General features: G+C 43.5%; 2 long non-coding RNA genes across 3 annotated transcripts; one reads left to right on the forward strand and one right to left on the reverse strand.

The window, feature by feature from the left end:
- Positions 1-7,759: 7,759 nt before the first annotated feature.
- LOC120397209 lies at positions 7,760-12,129 on the reverse strand. Of its 2 annotated transcripts, none has more exons than XR_005593720.1 (3): positions 12,072-12,129; positions 11,186-11,324; positions 7,760-7,895 (listed from the first exon to the last, which is right to left on the reverse strand). It is a non-coding gene; the product is annotated as an uncharacterized LOC120397209 (long non-coding RNA). The 2 variants fall into 2 exon arrangements; XR_005593721.1 differs by lacking the exon at positions 12,072-12,129 and adding an exon at positions 11,877-11,980.
- A 568-nt stretch (positions 12,130-12,697) lies between these two features.
- On the forward strand, positions 12,698-26,388 carry LOC120396805. The gene is made up of 5 exons (XR_005593399.1): positions 12,698-12,861; positions 13,320-13,375; positions 18,068-18,217; positions 20,717-20,872; positions 26,005-26,388. It is a non-coding gene; the product is annotated as an uncharacterized LOC120396805 (long non-coding RNA).
- Positions 26,389-27,371: the final 983 nt, after the last annotated feature.

The following is a 27,371-nucleotide window of genomic DNA, read 5'->3' on the forward strand; positions in this document are numbered from 1 at the left end:
AACCAGAATAAAATTTGCTTCAGTTTCCAATAAGTGTTGCTTCTGCAGTGTTAACAAGAGTAAAAAGCAGTAACAACTTATTTTAATCAGTGAAGTAGGCAGATGTGACTGTCAGTATGCAGCAGGAGCAGATCAGTTAAGTATACACCAATTTTAGTTGCTCTTTAGGATAAAACCACATTTTAAGAACATATGGGACAGATCCTTAGCTGGAGTAAATCATCTTTACACCATTTATTTCAATAAAACTGTCAACTAATATCTGCTGTAGAGATCCTAGCCCATACGTTTTTAAAGACAAAGATCTGAATTTCTCATGATATCCTAGTTTCTCACTTCTGATATATTAACTTACAGCTGCCAAAATGCACCTTAATATCAGGCATCCTTTCTGAGATATGTAGTGACAGTCAGGCTTCTGTTTAATCTGCATTCACCTGGAGGAAATTTTCTCAAAATGCAATAAACAAAATCAACGAATAAGCGTAATGTATGGTAAGTTTTTTGTTGCAGAGATATGTGGAAACTTTTATGGTTAATATGCCCTGAAAACCAGTAAAATTTGCCTCTCTGAAAATAGTGTTCTTTTTGTAAGAAAACAGTGTATATTTCACATCAGAGGGAAGGGCTAAAGGTCAATGATGAATTCTGCTTTCTGAAACATATGGTCTCAATCTGAATCTTAATGACATGATCAGCAGAGTACACCCTGCCAACCAAAAAAGTTAGGAGGTGGCTATGGAGCCAACATTATAATGGAAAAAGAAAATGGTAAAAGAGACTATCAACAGTGAATTGATGAAAATCAACTTCATGATATGTTTTAACTTTATAGGGTTTCTCCCTGCTTCCCTCCCCGACCCTGCTCCCAGATGGAGTTAACAAAAATCTGAAAAGGAGATTGAAGTTGGATGTGATTGTGGCAAAATGGAAGGAAAGAGAAACCCAAGAGCTAGCAAGAACAATGTATTTTCTTTACCAGTGCTAATCATGGCCTCCAAAAAAAAGGTGTGCTTTCAATTTTATGGAGACACAAATGGCAGGAAGGAGCAGATGCCAGCAAACAGAAGTACAGTAAAGAACTAGTTACACTGGTGGTATTAACTTGAATGCTGTTTTGGAATCAGCACGAGCTGATAACACCTTTCCTGGCTCTTGTACCTGTGCAGCTAACAATGCACAGGTGAAGGCCAGCAAAGATTGGTGAGGTGTCAGTTTCCTCTCACTTGAGAGTTGGAGGGAAGAATCATGGTGTAACGTGCTGCTATTATATGAATGAGGATGCCCACCGAAGATATTGGATCCACTAGAATTTGGTGGGGGGAAAAGAAAGGGGTTGGAACTTGAATACAAAAGTTCTAGTTGTGGTGAGTGTGTGATGGTTATTACTAACCAGCAGAGTGCAGGACTGGAAATGGCAGAAATATGAACATGTAGGAAGGCAAGGCATTACTGGGAAGACTTGTGAAAAGTGGGGGTAACTCTTATTATCTGTTGCTCTGCCTTAAGAGTCAGGCAGAATTTAAAGAGAATGGAAGGAAACAAAACCTATACTTACTAATAGAGCTAGATTAATGCCACAACTTTTTTTAATGACTACTTATTCAAACAAAACTCTGAATTAGCCTCCCCTGTGCTCATGTCCCTCTTTACATTGGCTTCCTGCAAATATTCTACCAGACACTTATTAGCTAGAAAGTTTGCAGAACCAATGCACTGTAATTATATTTTAGACAATGTTTGCTAGGAGTGAATTTTGGACTTATAAAGGTATTTGCAGCAGAAACTGTTATGCTCATGCAGTCAGGGAACAGAAATCAACTGAGTTTGAAGTTCAAATTCTGAATAGCACATTTTTGGAACTGCCTACAGCTTACAATCCAAAAATTTATTTGTAAATATTATTAGGTTTTCCTTAAGTGTATTTAGAGTTACCAAAGTTTCTTCCAGACATTTTTGGGAAAGTAAAATGAGAATTGGAATAAACTATGCTATGAATTATTATCTCAACTTACTTACCATTATATAGTCTAAAGACTCCCTTGCATGGGTTGTCAGCAGGGTTTGAAAACTGGATCTTTGTCATTGCAGTAGACCTGCATCACTTGACCTAAGGTGTAATTCCTTTACCTGGTAGCAGTAGTAGACCATTATCCCCCTTACTGGTTTGCTTCCTGGAGGATAAAACATGCTTTTCAGATGCTTTGACATAGAGTGGCACTGCTAGAATTAACTTAATCCTCCGAGAAATGTTAATATGGATGTCTGTATGGGTATCCTAAAATGTAATTAGTAATGTTGTCTAACTTCTGTACCTGTCTTCTAATTTTTATCATAGAGATATCTTAGTGGACAGGGGACAGATAGCTCAGTGGTTTGAGCAGTAGCCTGCTAAACCCAGGGTTATGAGCTCAATCCTTAAGGGGGCCACTTAGGGATCTGGGGCAAAATCAGTACTTGGTCCTGCTAGCAAAGGCAGGGGGCTGGGTTTTATGACCTTTCAGGGTCCCTTCTAGTTCCATGAGATAGGTACACCTCTCTCTATATATATATTTTAGCACCTCTGATGTTGCCATGCACATTGTGTGTGGGGGGAGCAGTTGATGTGCATTATATTTTAGTGTTTGTTTTTAAACAGATTTGTAATTTTCAGTTGGAACTTCACTTATAGAAACTGTTCCTACTATAAGGCATGAACTTAATGTTAAAATCCTCTTGGTTTATTTACCTTTAGGTAATTAATAATTTAGGTTACAGGAAGGTTTATATTTAAAATTTTCATTTGTCATGTCTAATACACATAACTATAGAAATTTAGGTAGAGTATCAAGGATGTGCAGAACTTATTCTTCAATATTAAAACTACTGTCCTTATCCTGTCATACTGTAAGGTGAATAGGTGCATTCATTAGCACACATGTATAGTATACTGCTGATTTCAAGGTTGAATCAAAACATCAGTACATACACGTATAAAGTGCCTTTCATCCCAAGGCTCCGCACAAGAAAAAAGTAATACACAGCTGGCTGTGAAGGTTATATTTGTACATCTTTGGTAGCCTTCTGAAAACATGCATTTGTTAGTGCCTTAGTGGTTAACATATTTTTGTATAAATGAAGCCACAGCTGATGCCAACTCTATCTAAAATGTCTCCTTTGGTTAGTCAATGACATAGAAATGTCCAGGAATCAGGACATGAGAAGACTTCTGAATACAGACCTGGGGGTGAGAAACTAAAACAGACAGTGTTTACTTAAAGCTGTCTACAATAGCTCTTTACTGATTTTACCTATTGGAGCCACAGAAGGTAACAATGAGAAATGCTTCCAAGAAACTTTATGATGACTATGCTGCATTTACTGTCACTTACTTAATGGAAGAGAATGGAAGAGCAGGAATGTTATACTGCGTTTTAAATTGATTGTTCTAGGAAATGATTGTCATTCCTATTTGTAACCCTCATGCTTAAAATAAACTGATTTTGATTACTATAAACTGCACCTCAGTCTTGTATTAAACATTTTAGTACTTAATGTAAATTAATTCACAACTGTTAAAAAGGGCTATTGTATAATAATCTGTACTTTCCCTAAAGTGTTCTAATGGTGATACACAAGGGAGTGCTGCCAGGGGCCATTACTATACCAAACAATAAGGTATTTGTTAAAATAAAGGGTGTCACCTACTGAATCATCAATACCCACCTTCTTGTAGCATCTAAGGGCCTACACCTCACTTGTGCAAAGTGAGCTTAAAATGTTGTGGCCCTCATTGTGGGCTGGGTTCTAGCTTCTTATCCTGTTCTGATTGGATAGTTAGGGAAATGGCTGGCCATTTTCTGATAGCATAGGGATGGCATAATGTCAGGTGGTGCCATTCAGTATAGAGTTGGACGACAGAGTGTTCTGCTCTCCAGCTATTCTCAATTGCTTGAGTGGCGTCTAAGCAGCTGTGTGGGGCCACTGTAAGTTAGGATGGACAGCCCCAGGCAGCTGAGCAGGTCCCTACCATAGCTCAGAATTCAGGAGTTGCACAGGTGTCCCTCCTGGGCTGGTGCACTCCTGTGGTGTATCTCCTGAGAGGTGCAGCTCAGAATCATGTCCACTCATTCTGTTTAGGTTTTCTTTCATGTAGGTATAAATGGCTACACAAGGTGCAAGACCTGTGGAGAATCAAGTCCTAAGTGTTTGTCGCCCGCCATCCAAGTACTGACCAGGCCCAACCTGAGATGTGGCAGGATCACTACATAGGTCAGCGTGGCTGTTCGCTAATGCTGATACAAACAATGCTATGTATAACTAAATATTAAGTAGCACAGTTCTGTTAAAAATGCATTAATTTAAAAGCATTTAGCCTATGACAGAAATTTTTGTAGGAATCCAGTGGTCTCTTCTTTCTGACTTTGAATAAGCTAAAAACCTGTGAATAGGCGCTGGAGTCTCAACTCTAGCATGGAGCTCTTCCACAAACTACATCATGACAGCCCCATAATGACGCTTTTTAAAAGAAAGCACAGGTGCAGAGCACAAAAACCTTCCACCATTCGGCTTCTAAATAAAACTGGCATGTTTGGGAACTAGATGAAGCCAACTCCAGCATGGAGTCAAATAGCCTTTACATTTTTCTTGACTACACATCTTCTCTCTGTAATAAAAGCAAACCTGTTCCAAGGCACCTTGGAGGGCAAACAATGAGAGAGGATCTGAAATTGAGGCCAGGTCTACACTACAGACCTATATCAGTATAATTACATCACTCAGAGGTGTGAAAAATCTACATTCCTGAAGCAATGTAGTTATACTGATCTAACCCCCTGTGTAGACAGTGCTGTGTTGGCAGGAGAGCTTCTACCACCCACATAACAACTGCCTCTTGGGGAGGTGGATTAACTACAGTGACAGGAGAAGCTCTCCCATTGGCTTAGTAGCATCTTCACTAAAGTGCTACAGCAGCACAGTTGTGCTGCTGTAATGCTATATGTGGAGACAAGCCCCAAGTGACAGAGGCATGAAACAATCAAGGATTATTTGAGGAGATATGTTTACCTCTCACATTAAAATTTCTAAAATCAAACTGGGATCCAAAAACCATGTAACAAATGGTAAAACACATTGTTCCCAGGCAACTTTTCCTTTCACGGTGTACTAGGACTTTTATTTTTCACTTACAGAAAACATTTTTAACTACAGGTGCTCCCCGACTTATGCAAGCCTTCCGTTCTGGAACACCTCACGTAAATTGAATTTTGCATAAATCGGGGACGTATACCTAACAATTACACAAAAACAAACAAACCCAAAACCACTTATGGAACTTACGGAACTTTTTCTGTAAGTGCAGGTTTATGTAAGTCGAGTTTGCGTAACCCAGGGACAGTCGGTATTTAAATGAAGATTGGCATATAGGCATGGGCCAAGTAGATGTCTCTACGTTTGCTTTTTTTTTTAAACAGTAATTAGCAATGCTGTAAGCACAACTTATTTTCTTAGATTCTCTTGGACCAAGAGGTCTTTACTCACGGCCCCATGCTCCCTCCACAAGAAGAAAGATGTCTGCACTAGATGAGTTCCATCACTGAGGCATGTCCCCCAAGCCCACCAATCACCTTTCTAGTTGCTCTGCAGTATTTCAGCTCTACGGAGGTGGAGGGAGCAGTGAACCCAATAAAGTGTTGCGTGGTGTGTTGTGGTGATCTAATAATACTGAGTATGGATCCAATAGGTTGCTTTAAAAAACAAAACAATAAAAAACAACCAAAAACAATTATTTGCTATTTCCATTAAGAAGAAAAGTTACCTATTGGACTAGGCATTGATCTGTGCTCTTATTACATACATGACACTGCTCTCCTTGTTGTAAGGCATCGCTACACTACAAAATCAAGTCGACTTAACTTGCAGTGGCATACAGCTGCCACAGTAATTACATCACTTGTGTGTGTCTACACTTTGCTTCTTGTGTTGGTGGTGCACATCCTCACCAGGAGCGCTTGCACTGATTGAACTGTCAGTGTGTGGCATTGTGGGATGGCTTCTGAAAGCCAGCAACAGTCAATATAAGCCATGCACTGCCTACACTGACACTGCATCGACCTAACTATATCAACATTGACTATATAGTTCTTATGGACTTGGAGTTACTAAGTTGGTGTAGTCGGCAAGTTACACTGGCGGGAGTGAAATGTTAGTGAAGACACTGACATAGTTAGGTCAACATAAATTTCCCTGTGTCAACCTAACTTTGTAGTGTAGACCAGGGCTTAGACACCTTTGCATTGTTATAATTATCTCTTCCATTTGTTTACTCTTCTCTGTATGCCTGGGTATATTTTAATTAGATGCATTTAATTTATTTTGCTCCTTGCTAACACTTTCTTTTGGGAAGCAGAGTTTCCACTAGTCCTCCACCTGTTGACTTTTTTGAAAGAAATTGAAGTTTTCCTTATCTTTGTTTTTCCCTGGTTGATCAGTTATACAACAAAGTTGCTAATTAATCCATATGATGTTCCTGTGTGGATCACACAGTGCTTGAAATGTTAGCATGACTTTGTCTATCACTTTTCAGTCCCCTTCATGCTCCCATTGGAAAATCCTTTAGATCTCTAATGCCTTTTTGCTGAAGATTTAGTTTTTGTTCTAACACCATGTAATAAAGGGGTAACACACAGGACTCCTAGTAAAAGACTGTTCATTATTTCTTGACCCTTGTCATCAAGCTGGTGGCATGGGTTACAGAAGACTGTAAATGGGATTTTCAAAGCAGGCTATGTAAGTTAGGTGTCCAAATCCTTTACAAACTACTGGGATTTGGGTGCTTAAATCCCTTAAGCATAGGCTGGGATTTTTCAAAGGAACCTCCCTTGCATGACAGGAGTCAATATCTATTGACTTTAGTGGCTTCTGTTAGAGGGTGCTCTTTTAGAGTCAAGAATCCTGTTAGACCCTTACAGTCCAAAATGGGCAGAAGCCAGTTGGTGCAGCAAAGAAAAGAGACAGCTGTGCCAATTTCATTTGCTTCCTAAAAATCCATAACATCCACTGAGGTCACGGAGATCTGCACATACAGGAGGGCAATCCCTAATTTCTTCCATGGGGGCTTGAGTGTTTGGCAGCCTAACCCCAGAACAGAATAAATCAAAAGAAACTTTTGACATTGTAGGGCGGAGGAAAGTGAAAATACACACATTTCAAAGTTAATTCTCATGCAGGAGTGCATAGGAACCTTGTTTTAATTCCATATTTACTTGGGCTATGTCTACACTACAGCCTATGTCAGCATAACTTATGTTGCTCAAGGGTGAGAAAAACACCTCCCTGAGAGACATAAATTACACTGACATAAGGGCTCATGTGCATAGCACTATGTTGGAGGGAGAAACTCTCCCGCTGACCTAGCTCCTGCCGCTCGCGGAGGTGCTTTTATTATGCCAACGGAAGAGCTCTCTCATGTTGGCATAGAGTGTCTTCGCCAGACATGATACGGCTGCGTCACTGCAGTGCTGTATGTATAGACATGGCCTTTGTCCCACTAACTTCTGTAGGAATGTGCCAGAATAAAGACTGAATAAAAATGATACTGGAATTTTCAAAAGCAATTAAATCACTGAGGTGCTTTTGCAAATCCTGCCCTAAGAAAGAATTTTAGGCTCAGTATTACAATCTGACTAAAATATTGGAGTGTTTCATGGGTTACTAAGAGGAACCAGGGCATGAATAAATAAAGATGGTATACATTTATTATAGCAGCAACGGGTTCAGAAACAGTGGGAATCATCTAAAAATGGGGGTGGGGGGGGAAATCAGAACTTCTTTACACCAGAGGTTATGGCTGTCTCTTGTAATTGACAGTGATGACACAGCATCTTGTGGGTTCACTTGTGGCTGTGTAGTTCAATCTGCAAGGAGAAAGGACATGACATTTTTTATGGACATGATATTGTAACAAGGATGTTACAAAGGTATATGTAAGCGCCAACTGAAGACTAGGAAGGATGATTTGCCCTTTTTAAGATGAGTTTACACCATGAGCGGGAGGGGCGGCTCTAGGTATTTTGCCACCCCAAGAACGGCAGGCAGGCTGCCTTCGGTGGCTTGCCTACGGGAGGTCTGCCGAAGCCGCGGGACCAGTGGACCCTCCGCAGGCGTGCCACCGAAGGCAACCTACCTGCCGCCCTCGCGGTGACCGGCAGAGCACCCCCCATGGCTTGCCACCCCAGGCACGCGCTTGGCGTGCTGGTGCCTGGAGCCGCCCCTGATTGGTGGTAATCATTTAGAATAAGTAACCTAAGATAAGAAAATCAGATTGAAACAAACTTAAATCTCCAGAAGAAGACGATGGCTGAGTTGTGGTAAAAAATTAAAATAAAGATAACCACAAAAGGCCGGCTGTTCCTAAAATCTGAATTTTCCTGTAGGTCATAAATATATACACACACAGATATTCTGAGGGGACTGCCTGGAAGACTGTAGGTAGAAATACTTTACATACTCAGACTGGTGATATGGTGGCTGCTTGTAATTTTTAGCATTATCATTCTATGCAATGACATCACAGCACCCACCTATGCTGTCTGACAAACTCTATTATCACATATGGAGCAACCAACCAATGAATGTTTTTCTGAGCCTGACAAAAACAGAGTGTGGCCTTCTGCTGTCTGGTGAGTCATTAGGAAAGGATCATAGTCATTAATGGCTTGGATAATGGAGAGAAAATTATGCTTATAATATTTGCACATGACAGCAAGGTGGGTGGGGTTGTAAGCACTTTGGCTGACAGGATTAGTATTGAAAATGACCTTAATGAATTGGTCTGAATTCACACAAAGATGAAATTCAATAAAGACAAGTGTGAAGAAAAATCAAATGCACAACTACAAAATGGGGAACAACTGGCTAGGTTATAGTACTGCAGAAAAGGACCTGGGAGTTATAGTGAATTACAAATTAAATAGTCAACAATGAGATGCAGTTGCAAAAAAAGGTTAATATCCTTTTGGGGTGTGTTAACAGGAGTGTTGTGTGTAAGACACAGGAGGTAACTGTCCTGCTGTATTTGGACCTGGTGAAGCCTCAGCTCGAGTCCTGTGTCTGGTTGTGGGAGACACAGTTTAGGAAAGATGTGGACAAATGACAGAAAGTCCAGAGGAGAGTAACAAAAATGATAAAAGGTTTAGAAAACCTGACTTATGAGGAAAGATAAAAAACAAAACTGGGCATAAAGATTGAAGGGGGGAGACCTGATAAGTCTTCAAATATGTTAAGGGCTTCTATAAAGAGGACAGTGATCAATTGTTCTCTATGTCCACTGAAGGTAGGAAAGAAGTAATGGATTTAATTTGGAGAAAGGGAGATTTAGGTTGGATATTAGAAAAAACTTTCCAACTATGTGGGTAGTTAAGCTCTGGAAAGGCTTGCAAGGGTAGTTGTGGAATCTCCATCACTGGAGGTTTTTACGAAAAGGTTTGATAACCATCTGTCATGGATGACCTAGGTTTACTTGGTCCTGCCTCAGCACAGAGGGCTGAACTAGATGACATGTGAAGGTCTCTTCCAGCCCTACATTTTAATGATATTTTAGAGGATTTTTTGGTCAGTCAGGAAAGATTGTTAATTGGTCCTAGCCCATTTTGGGATTAGTCACACATTCTTTCTACAATGCTGATAGCAGTGGGAAAAGAGGCAATGGACCATCTAATAAAAGAAAGGACAAGATGAGAAGGAAAGTTATCAGTTCTGGTTCCAAGATGGGGTAGGGAATCTCTCTCTCTTGTTCACAAGTCTTGAGGTGGGGCTGGTTGAGGAAAGCATGTTGTCCAACCCACTTTCCCCACACATTGGAATACTTGGTAGCATGACTACATGAGTAACTGTGAATTGTAGGTTATATGTAGCATTTTACTCCCACCTTGCACAGCTGCCGTTGACTACACAGGATGCAAGGAGGGGTAAAGTTAAGCCTCTGATCTCTTTAAAGATATGTATAGATGAACAGATCATGGTGTAGAAGTGGATATCCTTCTAACTATGACTATCGACTAACACAGTAAAGCATATGGCACTGCTAGGGTGACCAGACTTCCCAATATTATCAGGACAGTCCCAATTTTAGGGGACTTGTCCCATGTCTCGACCTTACATCAGTCAGGATGCCCTTTTTCCTGATATCGGGGACCATCCAACTGCAGCCGTGGCACCGCAGCCATGGCGCTGCTGCTCATCGCTTCCTGGGGCAGCTCCTGGCATCCGCCCGCCAGCAGGAGTGCTGCGTGCTGCAGGGGCGGGGTTTGCAGGTGCCAGGAGTGGGCAGAAAACCCTCCGCCCCCCCACAACTCAACCCAACCCATGACCCTAGGAGCCAGAGGGACCAGCCTGCCGGATGCTTCCCAGGATGGGAGCCGCCCCAGGTGAGCACCGCTGGGACTCCCTACCTCGCCCCCTGGCAGGTCCCTCTGGCTCTTGGGTGGGGGGGCTCTGCGTGCTGCTGGCGCCTACAAGCCCTGCTTTTCCCAGCCAATGGGAGCCACGGAGCTCACGCTTGTGGCGGGCACAGCACGTGGAGAGTCTGGAGACCTCCCTTGCCACTCTCACCCAAGGAGCCAGAGACCTCCCAGCAGGGCTGGTGACTGCGGCCAGGAAAGGGGGCAGGGTGTGATGGAGTGAGTGTCTGGGAGGTGTGTGTGGGATGCTGGGCTGTGATGGTGTGGAGGGTGCTGGGCAGTTTGTGTGTTTTGGGATGCTAGACAGTGGGGGCCTGTTTGGGGGTGCTGGGCAGTTGGGGAGATGTTTGTGTCAGGGTCTGTGTGGGGCATTGTGTGGTTGTGGTGGTGGGGCTGTGGGGAAGGGCACTGGGAGGGAGGAAGGAAGAGAAGGAGGGGAAATCTGTGTGTATTGGGAAACTAGCAAGTGGGAGGTTCTGTGTAGGGTGCTGGGCAGCTGTGGTGGTGCTGTGGGCAAGGGGGTGCTGGGTGGGATGTGTGTGCGCAGCACTGTGCATTTGTGGTGGAAGGATTTATAGGGGGACTCTGGGCATAGTGGATCCAGGGGGCGCTGGGCAGGAGAGCTGTGTGGTGCAGCATGGGCCCACCCCCAACAGGAAGGGGCACCAGCCCAGTGTGCCTCTGGCTCCGATCGGGGCTGTTCACCTGTGTCTGTCTGTTTCCCCCCCACCCTTCCCCCTGCTCACCCAATGTGTCCTGATATTTCACTCTTGCAATCTGGTTCCCCTAGGCACTGCAAACTGTGAAATGGAAATGAAAGAAACCGTGGTTCCATTCTTATTTCTGGGGATCAGGACTGTGACTTGAGAGCTTCACAAAGTTTCGCTGTGACAAATTAGCGGGAGGAAAAAATTGTTATGCTGAATTGTTTCCAACTGTTGAATTAGACAGCTCTGACTCATTACATACTCAGAACATACTGCTCAAACACCCACCATATCATGGCTAAACATTAACTACAACCTTGTAGTCATCACAGTCATGACCTTAATCCATTTTCATTACACTCTTGATAGAGGATGTTGAAATGCTTAAAGATCTTACACTATATGGATTATTAAGTAACACTTTAGATATGAAATGAAAATTTCCTCTTCTTTAATTATGTAGAGAACTAGACTAGAGTACTCCTGGGGGAATTCTGCACCAAAAAATTCAAAGTTCTGCATACAATATTTTAAATTTTTTCTAAATTTTCCCAGTGAAGTAAATAACAAACTTCTGATGACTTCAAACTGATTATTAGAATTTTGCTGGCATCAATTTATATAAATATCATAGCTGAGTCACTCTACTTCATGAAAATGTGTCTCAGCATAATAACCTACATAATTTTTAATTAAATTTGTACTCTTGTGCACTCTTTTCTTAACTCACTCTGTTTTATCTGGGTATTGCAGGGTACTTTGAAAGGTGAATAATCATATATACTGTACAATCTAGTAAAGCATATGCTGCAAAGCAGGCTATATGGTGGTGGGACTTAGATCACTAGTGTATTTTCTCTTAAATGATCACTCATGTCTGCTTTACACTACCAGCCTTCGGCCTCATGGCTTTATGTGCAGTCACCTTGTTCTCAGTGTACTGCTGGAGGAGACTCCCATTACAATCCACGAACACACCTGCTGCAAGTTGTCACTTTTCTGCTCTCAGGGTGATCAGCATTTGTAGCCCCAGCAAGGGAGAGTGGGAAGTGCACTTGTCTCCTGCATGGAAGTGTGAAACACTGCTATTTGGCTACTAAGTTGGTCTGCTGATGCTTGTGTTGATTGTCTTTAGAAGCAGTGATTCCCATAAATCTGATGAGCTACAAGGGTACACAGATGACCACAGATTCACTTGCAGTTAACTGTATTCTAGCCACCTGAGTTAGTAGAACTAATGAGGAATGAAATTGTGAGTTCTTTTGTACAGATTTTCTAGTGTATGTTATCAAGCATCACATTTGAAGTTAATCATGGTTCTGTTAGCAGACTGTCTCATAGACCTGCTTGAAATCTCATGCAGCAGTGAGTTGTCTGGACCTGAGCAAAGTTTTTGCTGCAGTTTCTTCTTCCATCTATTAGATATTGTTGTTTCAGTTGCTGCTGTGTTGTAGATGGTGCCTCTTTCTCATCACCCCCACACCAGATCTGGATTACCACTTAGTGCCTTGAGTACAACACAGTGGAGAACAGGTGAGAAGGAAAACTGAGATAGCATGAAGGATGTGGCAGACACTGGATGCATCATTCAACTGTCTTCCAGCCCTTCACAGTATAAGCAGAACAGGTTGTAGGGTATACTTTTTAGCAGGAATGAGGGGGAATAAAGAGAAGAAGAACTGTAGGATTGATGGAGGAGATCAATGTGGAGGAAGGTAAGGTTGGAAAAACTGGACTGGGCAATGGAAGACAAGATTTGACCATTTGGGAGAATAATGGAGGGGAGTGAGGACAAAATGTGTCAAAGAGATATTGAAGTACAAGGAGTTCGGAGAGAGACGGGACTGAGAAAGGAGGAGAAAATAACTGAAGGGTTTTAAAAAAAGTCAATAGGTGAGGTCAGATCAGAAAAGGAAGATGATTTTGAAGAGAAAAGTTTTCCCTTTCCAACCTCTTAATTTCTCAAACACAGTTTAAAAGAAAACAGGCCTTATCTACAGTAAGCCTTTTTGCCAAAAGGTTTCCCAGCAGCGATAGCAACATTAGTACAGATTTAGTTTTTGGAAACTAAAAGTGCGTTCCAGTCAGCTACCAGCATTTTAAGCCCAGTATTGCACAAAACATCTCTGCACATTTGTTTCTTCTAATTGCATATTGCTGTCCTATTCTGCAGAGATCCTTGAATGAAATTTCCTCCACTTGCCACCTATGTTCACTTTCAGCAATGAGGTGAGGAACATCTTGGAGTCTTGTATGATTTAGTCACTTGAACATTAAGGCCCCACTCTTGGATGGAGCTCTGTGTGGGGAAACCCCTGAGCGTGGGCAGAACTCTTTGCAGGTTTGAGGCCTTGGTATGGTGGATACCATTTAAAATCACAATATCATTTTGGAATAATGGAGGTGGTAATCATTGGTAATTGCTGATGACACTAATCACAGCCACTGCAGTTATCTACCTGTTAGTAGCTTGCAAATGTCAGCATGTCCCATGAAGTTTAATGCAATAACAACTGTCTAAGTAAGCCATTGCCCTCTGCTAGAGGAAATGTTAGATTTGCTCACAAGTGTGCAAACAGAGCCAAAGGTCCTGTGTTCTCCCTTGTCACTGTACATGCAGTCACAAAGAGTGGAATCAGAGCTGATTTGCAAGAGTTTTGAAAATATTTTGATCAATTCAAACATTTTTGAAAAGTTTTATAAATGTTGTGGGGTTTTTTAAAGCCACCTTAGAGAGTGGCCATTTAAAAAAAAAATCTCAAAATATTGACTGTTCTCATGAAAATATTCAGACATAGTTTGTTTGCAAAAAATATTTTCTGCAGTTTTCAACCAAGTCTCTGAAAGAGTTGGTGTGCATGAAATCCTGTGGGGAAGTTACTGGAATTACCTAAATAGATGCTAGCAAACGTCCTTGAGAGAGAGCTTACTATACTGTAGCTGAGCAAATATGGAACCTACTGGCAGAAAGTAAATGATAGTCATGCCTTTCCTTCAAAAAATTATGAAATGCCACATCTTCTCTCTCTCTCTCCTTCCTCTCTTTTTAGCTTTCTTATATATTCCCTTCCATATCCAGTTTAAATCAAGAAAGTGACACATGGCATATTCTGCAGATGGATCTTCAGCGTTGTGCAGACATAGGGCTGTAGTTCCAAGGAGTGTCTAAGTATCTGCCAGGAAAGTTTTTAAATTATTTTAATTGAAACATTGCTATTCACACTGCAGGGCTGGTTACTTGCCAGCTGCTACAGTATATAGTCAACTCAGAAGCAGCAATATAACACTCTGCAATTTGCAGGAAAAAGAGACACCTAAGAAATTAGTTGTTTACTACTTGCTAGGAACAATTCTGCTTTTCAGCTGATTTGTTGGATTTAGTAGCTTAACTTTAGGCATCCAGGTTTGAAAATTTTGGCCATAATTCTTATCTTTTAAGTTTGGCTGTATGATTGTACCATATTTTGGCAGAGACTCATTTCCCACAGATCAGCATCTATACACAGCTTCCATCTGGCTCAAAATAGGTTTTTTAATGGCATTATGCAAATCACAGGAGTTAAGAATTCTTATTCTTCTGTTCTATAAACATTCTATATGGCTTGAGACTATTACAGTACAAGTAGGAACAGTAGTAATTAACTTTGCTTCAAAGAAGTGGGGTTCACTAACTGTATTGAACTAAGCCAACACTTATTTCCATAAAGCCTCGGGCACTAAGCTTTGTGGTAGAGCAAATGAAACCTGTAAAAGAAAAACATCCTCTGAATGTTTCCCCCTATGCCTTTAATGCTTCTTATACCTGGGCACTCCATGCATTCTTTTACTGTAAAGGAAAACAGCGTGCTGCTGACCACAGACAGCTCAGCCTCTGGGCAGTGTCAAATCAACAGTGGTTATGGGTATCTTAGCACTGTGGGTTTGCTTTGTTCTCCCTCTCACCCCCAAATTAACCAATATTCCTACATGTTTATTATTTTTCAAAATAATTGCTAGATGCTTTTTGACTTATTTACACCTCCAAGGTCCCACCAGGCTCTATGACGAGCCTTCTTTAACAAGACCCTTAAGGACCTGGCTACCACTGAGTTAGTGTGTTGTATTCCTTTGGAAGTAAAGAGACCCTTGGCAGTTCTTAGAGCTGGCCAGAAATGTTACAATGGAATGGTTTTACGCCAAAAGTGCTGATTCAATGTAAAATTATACTTTAGTGTTGTGTCCTGATTTGGGACAAGTAAATAAATACTGTGAAACTTTTCATGGGAAGGAATTTCCATTTTCCCCACTGGCACCAGTGGTTTAATTTCCTACACAATTGAAGCAAGCAGGCATTTGAGTCCCTTATTCAGGTGTCAAATTTATTAAAAGGGCTGCCTGCCTAGCAGCCCACTCATTGCAATTCAGATAGATTTGTCAGGACACTACCCTTGGGTAGCAGGTCATGGTGGGTCTGGCTTTAGACTCTGTTGCTGCCTCTTTTCCCCCTGTTAACCAGTCTTCATGCTACAAGTTGTTCCTTAAGAACCTTCCCCTTTAGGAATCCTGGTTTAGTAATGTAAAATTCAAAACACCACAGATCTTTCACCCAGCCTCCTGCTGGGTCACAACCTTCAGTGTAGGGTTCTTAGTCCTGTCCTGGCTGAGACTTTTCTCCTACAAGACTTAGTCTCTCCAGCCTTCCTTGCTGGTTCTGGGTCCCTGCAGGCTTGCTTCTTACTCACATGACACCCTCCTGCCCCAGTCATGTAGTCCTTTCATTCTCTCCCTCCACCTGGGGAGATGGACTAAATCTGACACAGGAGAGTCTGATCCCCAGACCCCATAAAGAGCCAGCTCCTCCTCCATCTTGAGTTGGCATTCCAAGATTGCACTAATGATATATTATCTATGTCTTGATAGAACAATTGTTCAGGACAAGAAATTTCTACGAAGGACTTTTTGTACAATGACAGTATTAGAGCATTTTGAAAAGACCCTGATTTAATTAGTTTGATTATTCCATGTTGTTGAAACCTTTCACGCAGTTCTTAGACTAGTTCGGGCAGTTCCAGATGGGGCGCTGTGTTGGGGGCCACACTATGCGATTCGGCTCTGCTTCAGCACTCCTGCTGGGGTGAAGGGTCAGGGGCTGCACCATGTGGCTCTCGGAAGCCATGGCATGGCCCCGCTCCAGCGCTTTAGCCAGGGCGCAGGGTCGGGGTCACTCCGCGTGGCTTCCAGAAGCCATGTCATGGCCATGCTCTTATGTGCTCCAATGGCCCCCTCCAGCACTTCAAAGGGACCTGCAGGGGCAGTGCCCGCAGATGGAGCCAAAGAAGGGACATGCCACTGGTTCCGGGAGCTGCTTGAGGTAAGCGCTGCTCAGAGCTTACACCCCTGAGCCTCTCCCCACACCCCAACCCCCTGTCTCTGCCCTGATCCCCCTCCTGCTCCCAACCCCCTCGATCCCAGCCCGGAGCACCCTCCTGAACCCCAAACCTCTCATCTCCAGCCCCACCCCAGAGCCCACGCTCCCAGCTGGAACCTGCACCCCTTCCCACACCCCTTCCCCAGCCCTGATCCCCCTCCCACCATCCAAACCCCTTGGTTCCAGCCCAGAGCACCCTCCTACACCCCAAACTCCTCATCTCCAGCCCCATCCCAGAGCCTGCACCGCCAACCAGAGCCCTCACCCCCTCCCGCACCCCAACCCCAATTTTGTGAGCATTCATGGCCCGCCATACAATTTCTATTCCCCGATGTGGTCCTCTGGCCAAAAGGTTTGCCCATCCCTGATGTATATAGTGACATATTTTCTGTCTTATTATCCATCCCATTCCAAATGCAATAAAAGCTCTTTTATCCGGCACTTCACCAACCAGAAAGCTTTGTAAACTGGCATTTCTGATCTTCATTGAAATTCTGGTTTATAGTCTGGTTGGCGTGGGCTCTGGCAGGGAGTTTGGGTGCGGAAGGGGGCTTGGGGCACAGGAAGGGGTGCAGGGTGTTGAATCTAGGGGCTGCTCACCTTAGGCGGCTCTGCACAAGCAGCGACCTGTGCTGGCTGTTCCTAGGCAGAGGCACGGCAGGCAACTCTCCACACTGCCCGCTCCCCACCCTGAGCACTAGCAACGCAGCTCCCATTGTCTGGGAACCACAGCCAATGGGAGCTGCGGGAGCGGCGCCTGTGGGCTGAGGTAGTGCACAGAGCTGCCTACTGCGTCTCCGCCTAGGAGCAGCCAGGACAGGTCACTGCTTATGGGGAGCAACCAAAGGTGAGTAGCCCCTGGATATGGCACCCTTCCCCCCCCTCCCATGCCCCAACCCGCTGCCCTGAGCCCCCTTCCATACTCAAACTCCCTTCAAAGCCCCCTCCTGCGCCCAAACTCCCTCCCTCTTAGTTAACTGGCATTTTTCACTTACTGGCACCCCCCCCATTCCCCCAACATGCTGGATAAAACAGCTTGTTCTGCAGTTCCTGGTATTGTTGTCTTTTTTTTTTGTTTTTTTTTACTGCTGTCACTGCACATAGAGTGGATGTTTTCAGAGAACTATCCACAATGACTCCAAGATCTCTTTCTTGAGTGGTAATAGCCAATTTAGACCCCATCATTTTATATGTATGGTTGGGATTATGTTTTCTAATGTGCATTACTTTGCATTTATCAACATTGATTTTCATCTGCCATTTTATTGCCCAGTCGCCCAGTTTTATGAAGTCCCTCTGTAATTCTTCACAGTCAGCTTTGGACTGAACTATTTTGAGTAATTTTGTATCATCTGCAAATTTTGCCACCTCACTGTGTACCTCTTTTTCCAGATCATTTATGAATGTTGAACAGCATTGTTCCCAGTACAGATCCTTGGGAGACCTCACTATTTATCTCTCTCAAATTGGGAAAACTGACCATTTATTTTTACCCTTTGTTTCCTATCTTTTAGCCTGTTACTGTTCCAGAAGGACATTCCCTCTTATTCCATGAATGCATAGTTTGCTGAAGAATCTTTGAGAGTCCAGATACACAAAATCCACTGGATCACCTTTGTCCACATTTATTGAACTCCCTCAAAGAATTCTAATAGATTGGTGAAGTATGATTCCCCTTTACAAAAGCCATGTTGACTCTTCCTCAACATGTGTTGATTTGTGTGTCTGATCATTCTGTTTTTTACTCTGTTTCAACCAATTTGCCTGGTACTGAAGTTAAGCTTACCAGCCTGTAATTGCTGGGATTGCCTCTGGAGCCTTTTTAAAAAATTGGTGTCATATTAGCTATCCTCCAGTCGAGGCTAATTTAAGTGATAGGTTACATAGCACAGTTAGTAGTTCTGCAATTTCATATTTGATTTCCTTCAGAACTCTGGGGTGAATACCGTCTGGCCCTGGGGACTTATTACTGTTTAATTTATCAGTTTGTTCTAAAACCTCTTCTATTGACACAGCACTGTGCAACAGTTCTTCAAATTTGTTGCCCCAAAAGGATAGTTCTGACGTGTAGCTCCCTCACATTCTCTGTAGTGAAGACTGATGTAAAGAATTAGCTTCTCTGCAGTGGCCTTATCTTCCTTGAGTGCTTCTTTATCACCTTGGTCATCTAGTTGTCCTAGTCTCTGTTTGGCTGGCTTCCTGCGTCTAACATACTTTAAAAAAAAATTCTTGTTTTTTTTTTTTTCATCTTTAGCAAACTGTTTCTCAAATTCATTCTTGGCCTGCCTTTTTATAGTTTTACATGAAACCAGGTACAGTTTGTGCCCCTTCCTATTATCTTCACTAGGATTTGATTTCCAAATTTTAAAAGATGACATTTTGCCTCTAACTGCTTCTATTACTCTGCTTTTTAGCCATGGTGGCATTCCTTCGGTCCTCTTATGGACTTTTCTGACTTGGGGTATACATTTAGTTTGAGCCTTTTATGGTGTTTTCAAATAGTTCCCATGTTGCTTGCAGACATTTAACCCTTGTGACAGCTCCTTTTAACTTGTGTCTAACAAGCGTCCTCTTTCTTGAATAGCTACTCTTTTTAAAAAATCAAATGTTAATGTAGTGAGTTTTTTGGTATCCCCCCTGTAAGAATGTTAAATATAATTATATTTTTGTCATTATTACTGAGTGGGTCAGCTATATTCACCACTTGGACCAGATCCTGCACTCCACCTAGGACTGAAGCAAGAATTGCTTCTGTCTGAACCATGTGCTCTTAGCACCCATTGGCTTTCCCCTAGCCCTTAGTTTAAAAATACCATTACAACCTTTTAGACTTTATGTGCCAGCAATCTGGGTCTGTTTTGGTTTAAGTGGAGACCATCCCTTCCTGATAGGCCACTCCTTCCCTAAAAGGTTTCCCAGTTCCTAATAAACTTAAATGCCTCCTTCATACAGGATTGCCTTAGCCATGCATTGAGATCTTGCAGTTCTGCTACTGTTCCTGGCCCTGCACGTGGTACTGGAAGAATTTCAGAGACTGCTACCATGCAGGTCTTGGACTTTAATCTCTTAGCCAAAATTTGGCCTCCAGGACCTCTCTCCTACATTTCCCTATTTACTGTTACCTACATGTACGATAACCACTGGCTCCTCCCTAGCACTAACTATAATGCTATCTAGATGTTTTGTGCTTCTATCTTTGCATCTCGCAGGCAATTTACCATATAGTTCTCTTAGTTACCACAAACCCAACTATCTATATTTCTAATAATTGAATTCCCCACTTTTATTGCCTGTCTCTTTCTAATAACTGGGGTCCCAGCCCTGGAGGGATATCCTCGGTGCAAGAGGATATCATAATGTCATCTGGAATGTGGGTCCTAACTAGGGGACCATTTCCCTCCACTCCAGCTTGATGTTCTCCTGCTTCGAGACTTTAATCCTCCTTATCAGCATGTGGGCTCTCAGACAGGAGGCTGGACCATGCTACTCTGTCCCTGAAGGTCTTCTTTATTTATTTCTCTGTCTCCCTTTGTATCTCCAGTTCACTCCACTCTGGTCTAAAGAGCCCGTTGTCAGTCTCAGGGAGCCATGAGTTTCTTGCGCGCGAACACACACACACACACCCCACCAGGCAGATATTCATACATGTTGCACTTAGTGCAATAAACTGGGTAGCCCCCACATACTCCTGCAGGTCTTCAGCCTGCCTTTTTACTCTTATGGTGTTTGTTTTGATCGCTTAAGTTTCTTAGGTGTATTTGGTTTTCTTTATTCTGTCAGTACCTTTCCAGTTGTTAAAATCCCTCAGTTGCAGTCTGACTGCTGCCAGACTCTCCTTATCTTGGCAGCTCAGTCTGCCATTGTGCTCTCTGTCTGCTGCAGGCTCTCTCGCCTCAAAAGGGCTCTGATAGGAGACCTCTAAAATTTATACCTGTGGCTAGGTCACTCTTCCTTCCCGCCTCCTGTACATTACTTGGGTCCTGGTCTTTACAGTCTATCCTTTTGATCCATAAGCATCACTAAGGAGTCACTTACGCAGCTGCCACAGTGCCCAGTCCCTCCCAGGAGGCTTTGAATCACCAGGCTTGGAAGTTAAGATTTTGATCTAGGTAAGCCTTTAGAATTTAAACTAGAATAAGGTACAAAAGATTGTCTTCTTTCAGCAACGCCCCAGTGTGATGGAGTATGAGTAGTCTAAGGCTGCCACCACTTGGCAAGTGTCCCCACCTGGGCCAAAATGAGGAGATAAGTGGTAAAGGACTGGATGAACCAGAGAAGCCTGAAATCTCAGGGATGTGTGATATCTGCCTACGGAGAAGGTAAAAGTCTTGTATTGTGGGGGGGAAAGGACTTGTATAAAATACTATAAATGAAGTACTTGGTGTTGAAGTTGCTGCTGATGTGTGTTAGGACAATTTGCAGAGAGGAATATAACAGGAAGGAACCCTGTCTTGTGACACCTATTATGCCCCATTAACACACACAACTTTACTCTGCCAATCTAGGGTCACCATATTTCAGGTTCCAAAAAGGAGGATACTGCTGAAAGTGGGGGGCAGTGGAGTCAAGGGAAAGGAAGAGTGCTGGAGGGAGTACCTGTGGTGGGAGTACTCACTGGAGGTAGGGGGCAGTGTCACTCCCGGTCACGGTGGCAGGGCAGCTGGGGCAAGCCCAGGACACAGTGACAGCCGTCAGCCAGTGTCTCCCTGCGGGAAAACCTCCCCAGGGCTGGCTGGGTGGGCTGGATCTGGCAGTTGTGGCTTGCAGGGGAATGGACCGATCAGTTGCGGATGCAGGGGAGGGACCAATCAGGAAGCGGATCAATTGGGGCTCTTCCAGGGCTGCAGCTTCTCTGCTCTGCAAAAACCCAGGACATTTCCTGTTTGAAAAATTTGCCCAGAAAAAAAAGGAAGCTCAAAAAAGAGGCTATGTCCAGGAAAACCCTAATGTATGATAACTGTACGCCAACTTCCAGTTAATGAAATACGCAAGCTCTGCCTCTCCTCTTACAACTCATTCAGTATCACCCGCAGGATTCCATCAAACCCTACTAAACAGCCAGAAGGGGAGGAGCAAAAGCAAAACCAAGAAAAGATTGGCCACGCCACCTTCCCTCTTTTCCACTGGAGCTGGCAGTAGCCAATAGGACTGATTTGCAAACACTCCAGGTGCAGTCAGTGTGTTGGGTGTACCTGTGCCAAGCAGGGCCACCTGGGGGGGGGGCAAGTGGGGCAATTTGCCCCGGGCCCCACAGGGGCCCCCATGAGAGTTTTTTTCAGGGGCCCTGGAGTGGGGCCCTTCACTTGCTCTGGCGGCCCCGGAAAACTCTTGTGGGGCCCGGGCCCCCGGAGCTGCTTCTGCTCCGGGTCTTTGGCAGCAATTCGGCAGCAGGGGGCCCTTCAGCTTGGGGACCCACTTGCCCTGAAGACCCGCAGTGTGGGGGCCCCCACTGCCGAAGACCCCAGGCCTCCTGAATCCTCTGGGCGGCCTTGGTGCCAAGTGGTGGTGTCAGTAGTTGGACCTGCTTGGTAATGGTGTTTTTTGTGATATAGGAGATGTGTGGATTACTATGAGATATGTGACAGAGCTGTGATTATATGAGGAGATCTATGTTTTGTACCCTCTGATGTGAGAACAAAGAGAAATGCTGCATGTGCATCTTCAGGATCCAGTATGGATCACTTCAGTACAGAACTGCGTATGTTATATAATTAGAAGGATGTAGGGCTTTTATTACGAAGGGCATTGTCATTAGTGGACTGTGATGTAAGAGTAGTGTCAGTGTTTAGTATCTGCATGCTTTCTAGGTAAAGTGAGTGTGGCCAGTATCAGGTTTAACTGCCCTGGAAGCAGTAGTTAGCTGTGCTTGGCAGAAGTGCGTTTGAAAGATCAATGGATTATAGCTCAGTCCCACACTTTAAGGTAATAATGATATGAGGAGATCTGTTTTGCATCCTCTTATATGAGGAAAAGGAAGAGCCTTGGAGCACCCACAGAAAAAAAAATGTTGTGTGCTGAGCACCACTGGCAGCCTCCTATCAATGCCTTCCCAGCACTTCCTGCCCGCCAGCAGCCCCACTGATCAGCACCTTCCCCTCCCCTCCAGCGCCTCCCGCCCACTATGGATCAGCTGTTCTGCGGTGTGCAGGAGGTCCTGGGAGGCGTGGGACGAGCAAGGACAGGGCATGCTCAGGGAAGGGAGCGGAATGGGGCAGAAGAGGTGTGGCAGGGGTGGAGTGGGGGTGGGGTCTGGGGCGGAACCACGGGGAGCCCTCCCCCCCCGGCACATTAGAAAGTCGGGGCCTCTGGTATAGGCTATGTCAGCAATGCACAGGGTTTCTATTACAAAGAACACTGTCAGAGGTGAGATGGAATATGAGAAGATTCTAACATTTTGATGGTGGTTAAGTGAACATGTGGGCTGAGCTGGAATCCTGTCAGTAAGTCTATAGGAGTTGTTAAAGGCTGTGAAGTGGTTCTTAAACTGTATATGGGTGGTATTCTATCTCCGGAGTTGGCTAAGTGTGGGATTGTATGCCAGGATCTGAAACCTCCTGAATCTGATCTCACATACGCGTGCTGGCCCTTGGCACTATGTGTTTTGATGCATTTGTCAAAGAGGGTAGAGGGAATGTGGTGTGGGCAACCTTTTTCTTTTGGGCCCTTTTAACAGTGTTAAGTAGAATCCTGGTGGGTGAGAGTGACTGGGTTGTTAAAGGAGGTGAAGAGTTTGTACATTTAATCTACAGCAAGTGTGGGGTTGGCAGAGTAATGGTATTTGTGTTAATGGGTTGCATTGGGGCATTGCTGAAAGAAGGCAGAGTTAGGGCAGCATGGAGCAATCCTTAACTGTGCATTTCCTGGTTTTCAAAAGTTTAAGTCTTGCTCAATTCAGCATTCTTCAAGGGGATGACATACCACCAAGCTACCTTAGCTCTGCATAAACATAGGGTTTGGTGGCGGGGAGGGGTTTGCCACTGATTATATCATTCCCTCAAGCCCCTAGCAGTTTTTATTGTTCTTCTCTGAATTTTGGTTTGGAAATACCTTTGTGGTAAGGTGGTGGTCATGAATGAATGAAATATTCCAAGTGTGGTCACACCACAGCTATTTAAAGAGACTATTACTTCTCTGCATGGTGACCTGATGACTTTTGTGTATGATGCTCAGATATGTAGTGGACTTTATATTTGTTTTTGAAAGTATGTGAGAGTTCAAACTCAGGTTGGATTTGCTGTTTAATAATTATCTTTAGTCTCTTTAGGCATTACTTTTTCCCAGGTTTTTTTCTTGCCACAAAAGTACTTTTTTTTTTTTTAATTATTCTTCTTCCCCAAATGTATTAGCTTATTATTTCTCCCCCTGACCCAAGCTGAAATTACTAAGGAAATACCAGATATCAGTGTGATTTTTTTTTTTGTTTGTTTGTTTTTTGTTTTTGAGAGCCAACAAATGCCTCATGGAAAATGAGGCCAGATTGAGAAGTGTCTTGCCTCTAAATTGATTAGAGGTCGGTTCTTCTCCAGCAACAGTTGTTGGAGAGACGGAGATGTGAGCCCAGCCTGAGCCCAGACATCTACCCTGCAATTTAAAATACACCCATGAGCCTGACTCAGCTGTCCCTTGTCAGTTGCGGGTGTTTTATTGCAGTGTAGGCATTCCCTACCAGAGTATTGCACATAACTATTACTGCATAGTTCTGGGTCTCTGCAGTATCTCCAAGATATTTATTTACTTTGGGTCTCATTTTCATTTACAAAGCTCCTTTTCACTGCAAAGGAACCTTAATATTAATTAGAGTCAGGCTCAGGCCCTTTTTCTTTTAGATTATCTAGGAAGTTTCTCAGTTAAAGCGAATCCTTGTCCTCCCAAGCAATAACTGCAAGGTACTAATATTGCAATTCAACAGAGCGTAATTTGTACTAACACCAACATAAGGTTGAGAGTGGAAAAGAGCCCAAGACACAAGATTGTGATTTGGATCCCGACTCTAAAGTTTCCATGGTATTGGGATGTAAAGATAAATATATGTGGTTAAAGTTCTGCAGCATTGTTGTGGTTGATAGATCCTGAAGCTCTAGAGAAGTATTCAGCCCCTGAGCAAAGCTTTCACCCTTAGCTTCACAGAGATTATGCAATGTACAGCACACGGCTATGACCATAGGAATATTATCCTCCGTGAGATCCGACCTGCCATACAGGCATCACCAGTGTGCCTTTAATCTGCCAAAGGCACATTCAATTGTCATCTAGCACCTACTGAGCCTGTTATTGAACCACTCCTTACTGCTGTCCAGGGGTCCTGTGTAAGGTTTCATGTGCCACAGCTGTAAGGGGTACACAGAGCCCCCCGGGATCACTATAGGTATTTCAACACCCCCCCCCCCCATGTAATCTTCTGGTTAGGAAAGAAAGTCCCCATTTGAAGCTTTCTGTACAGGCCAGTGTTCCATCATGCACCTTCCCAGACAACCCCACGTTGATGTCAGTGAAATGCCCACAGTGATCCACAAGTGCCTGCAACACCATAGAGAAGTACCCCTTCCTATTGATGTACTCTGTCGTAAAATGGTCTGGTGTCAAACTGGGAATGTGTGTGCCATCTATTGCCCCTCCGCAGTTAGGGAAACCCATTTCTGCAAAGCCATCCACAATTTAATGCACATTTCCTAGAGTCACGGTCCTTCGTAATGCGTCCAGTTTTGGGCCCCCCACTACAAAAAGGATGTGGACAAATTGGAGAGAGCCCAGCCGAGGGCAACAAAAATGATCAGGGGGCTGGGGCGCATGACTTATGAGGCGAGGCTGAGGGAATTGGGCTTGTTTAGTCTGCAGAAGAGAAGAGTGAGGGGGGATTTGATAGCATCCTTCAACTACCTGAAGGGGGGGATCCAAAAAGGATGGAGCTCAGCTGTTCTCAATGGTGGCAGATGACAGAACAAGTTGCAGTGGGGGAGGTCTAGGTTGGATATTAGGAAAAAGTATTTCACTGGGGGGGGGTGAAGCACTGGAATGGATTACCTAGGGAGGTGGTGGAATCTCCACCCTTAGAGGTTTTTAAGGCCTGGCTTGACAAAGCTCTGGCTGGAATGATTTAGTTGGTGTTGGTCCTGCTTTGAGCAGGGGGTTGGACTAGATGATCTCCTGAGATCTCTTTCAACTCCAATCTTCTATGATTCAATGAATGCATTTACAGAACATTACATAAATCCTGCATTTAATACAGAATTAATTTCCTCATGAGCTTTTCCATGGTGTATTTACCAAAGTATCAGAGTGCTTTGCAAATATGAATGCATTTATCTTCACAACAACATATGAGGTGAGGTGATATTATCCCTATTTTATGCCAAGTCAATTGTGAAGTGTCAGTGAATTTTGGGTGCCCTATTTGAGATGAGGACCTGATTTTTCAGAGTATTTAGCTTTTCATAGTCCTCTATATGTTTAGAAGGGAGCTCCCATTGACTTCGGCTGCAGCTGTGAGGGCTCAGCACTTCTGCGAATTGGATCCCAGATGTCTCAAATCACATACCCAGAAAATGAGGAGCACACAGTAGCTACCTGTGAATATCATGCTTGAAGACATGTACCCAGCATCACATGGGACCACAGTAGCAGATGCAGAGATAGAAGCCAATTCTCCAGAATGGTATTCAGATGTCTTAACCAGGAGAACATCCTTTCTTTTCCTTCAATCCCCTGCCTTATTCACTGCATGCCTTCTAATTTCTGCAATAAATGAGGGTTCTACAGATAACAGTCTCATTCACTATATAACCCTGATTCATTCCCTGAGCATAGTCTGTCCTGTGCACTGAATGAGTCAAGGATCTCGTGGAAAAAATAGTGCAATATCATGTAATTAAAGACTATCATAATATTTTAGCCCATTTGTGTATATTTGCACCAGCAACCTTAATTCTGGCCTTTCCTAACTTTTGAGTACTTGACTTTGCAACCTTAACATTGTCTTTGGAAGTTACATTAAAAACGTTAACTTATGTTTAAAAAATTGGGGAAAAAACCCAAACATTTCATCATGTGGAACCATACTGACAACCCACATGTGTCATCACCAGGATTAGGATCTTTAGATTCAGATCATGGTCCTCTACACTTTAGCATTAGATCTGCCACTACAGAGGGATGGAGACACATACTTTACCAGTGATTTTCACAGCTAGTTGCTAGAGAGCAAAGGAATGTGCAAACTCAGGAATTCCAGGTTCTTTAGGGGCATGTATTCTAGTGGTTAGACCTCCTGTCCTCTGAACCCTCAGTCTCTCCTTGTCCTGTTGTGCTCCTAGCCTTATTGTCCCATGCCCTGCTCTTCCACACTCTCATTGCTCTTGTTTCCCCTCCCAGCTCTTGTTCTAACTGTCTCTCTCCACCCTGAGCTCCTGCTCTCTGTCCTTTCCCCTTACCCCTTTATCACCCCTTTGTATTCAAGTGAGGCTGTTTCCTCCTCCATGCTTTGAATGCTAGAAGAGGGAGCATTAAGAGCATAGGAGAGATAGTGACTCTCTACTCTCAGTTCTGAACAGTGGCCCCTGAGAAAAGCAACCGCAGGGGAAGTCTTGCTTAGCCCCTGCATCCCTGAAATGGAGAATGTGGACACAGGTAGCACTTTACAGTTTGTTATATTAGCAGAGTGGAGAGTAATGATTTCTGTTTAAGTGCAGCATAGTGATTGTCAATATCTATTTGCTATAATAGTTTAAATACATTGCACTAAAACTATTTTTCCTATGTTATAACTGGTAACTTTTACAAAAAATCCATTGTGTTTAAAATACTGTGGTCCGGATTCTGCTA

Source organism: Mauremys reevesii, linkage group 2 (assembly GCF_016161935.1).
Source record: "Mauremys reevesii isolate NIE-2019 linkage group 2, ASM1616193v1, whole genome shotgun sequence".
In the NCBI taxonomy this organism is placed as follows: Eukaryota; Metazoa; Chordata; order Testudines; family Geoemydidae; genus Mauremys; species Mauremys reevesii.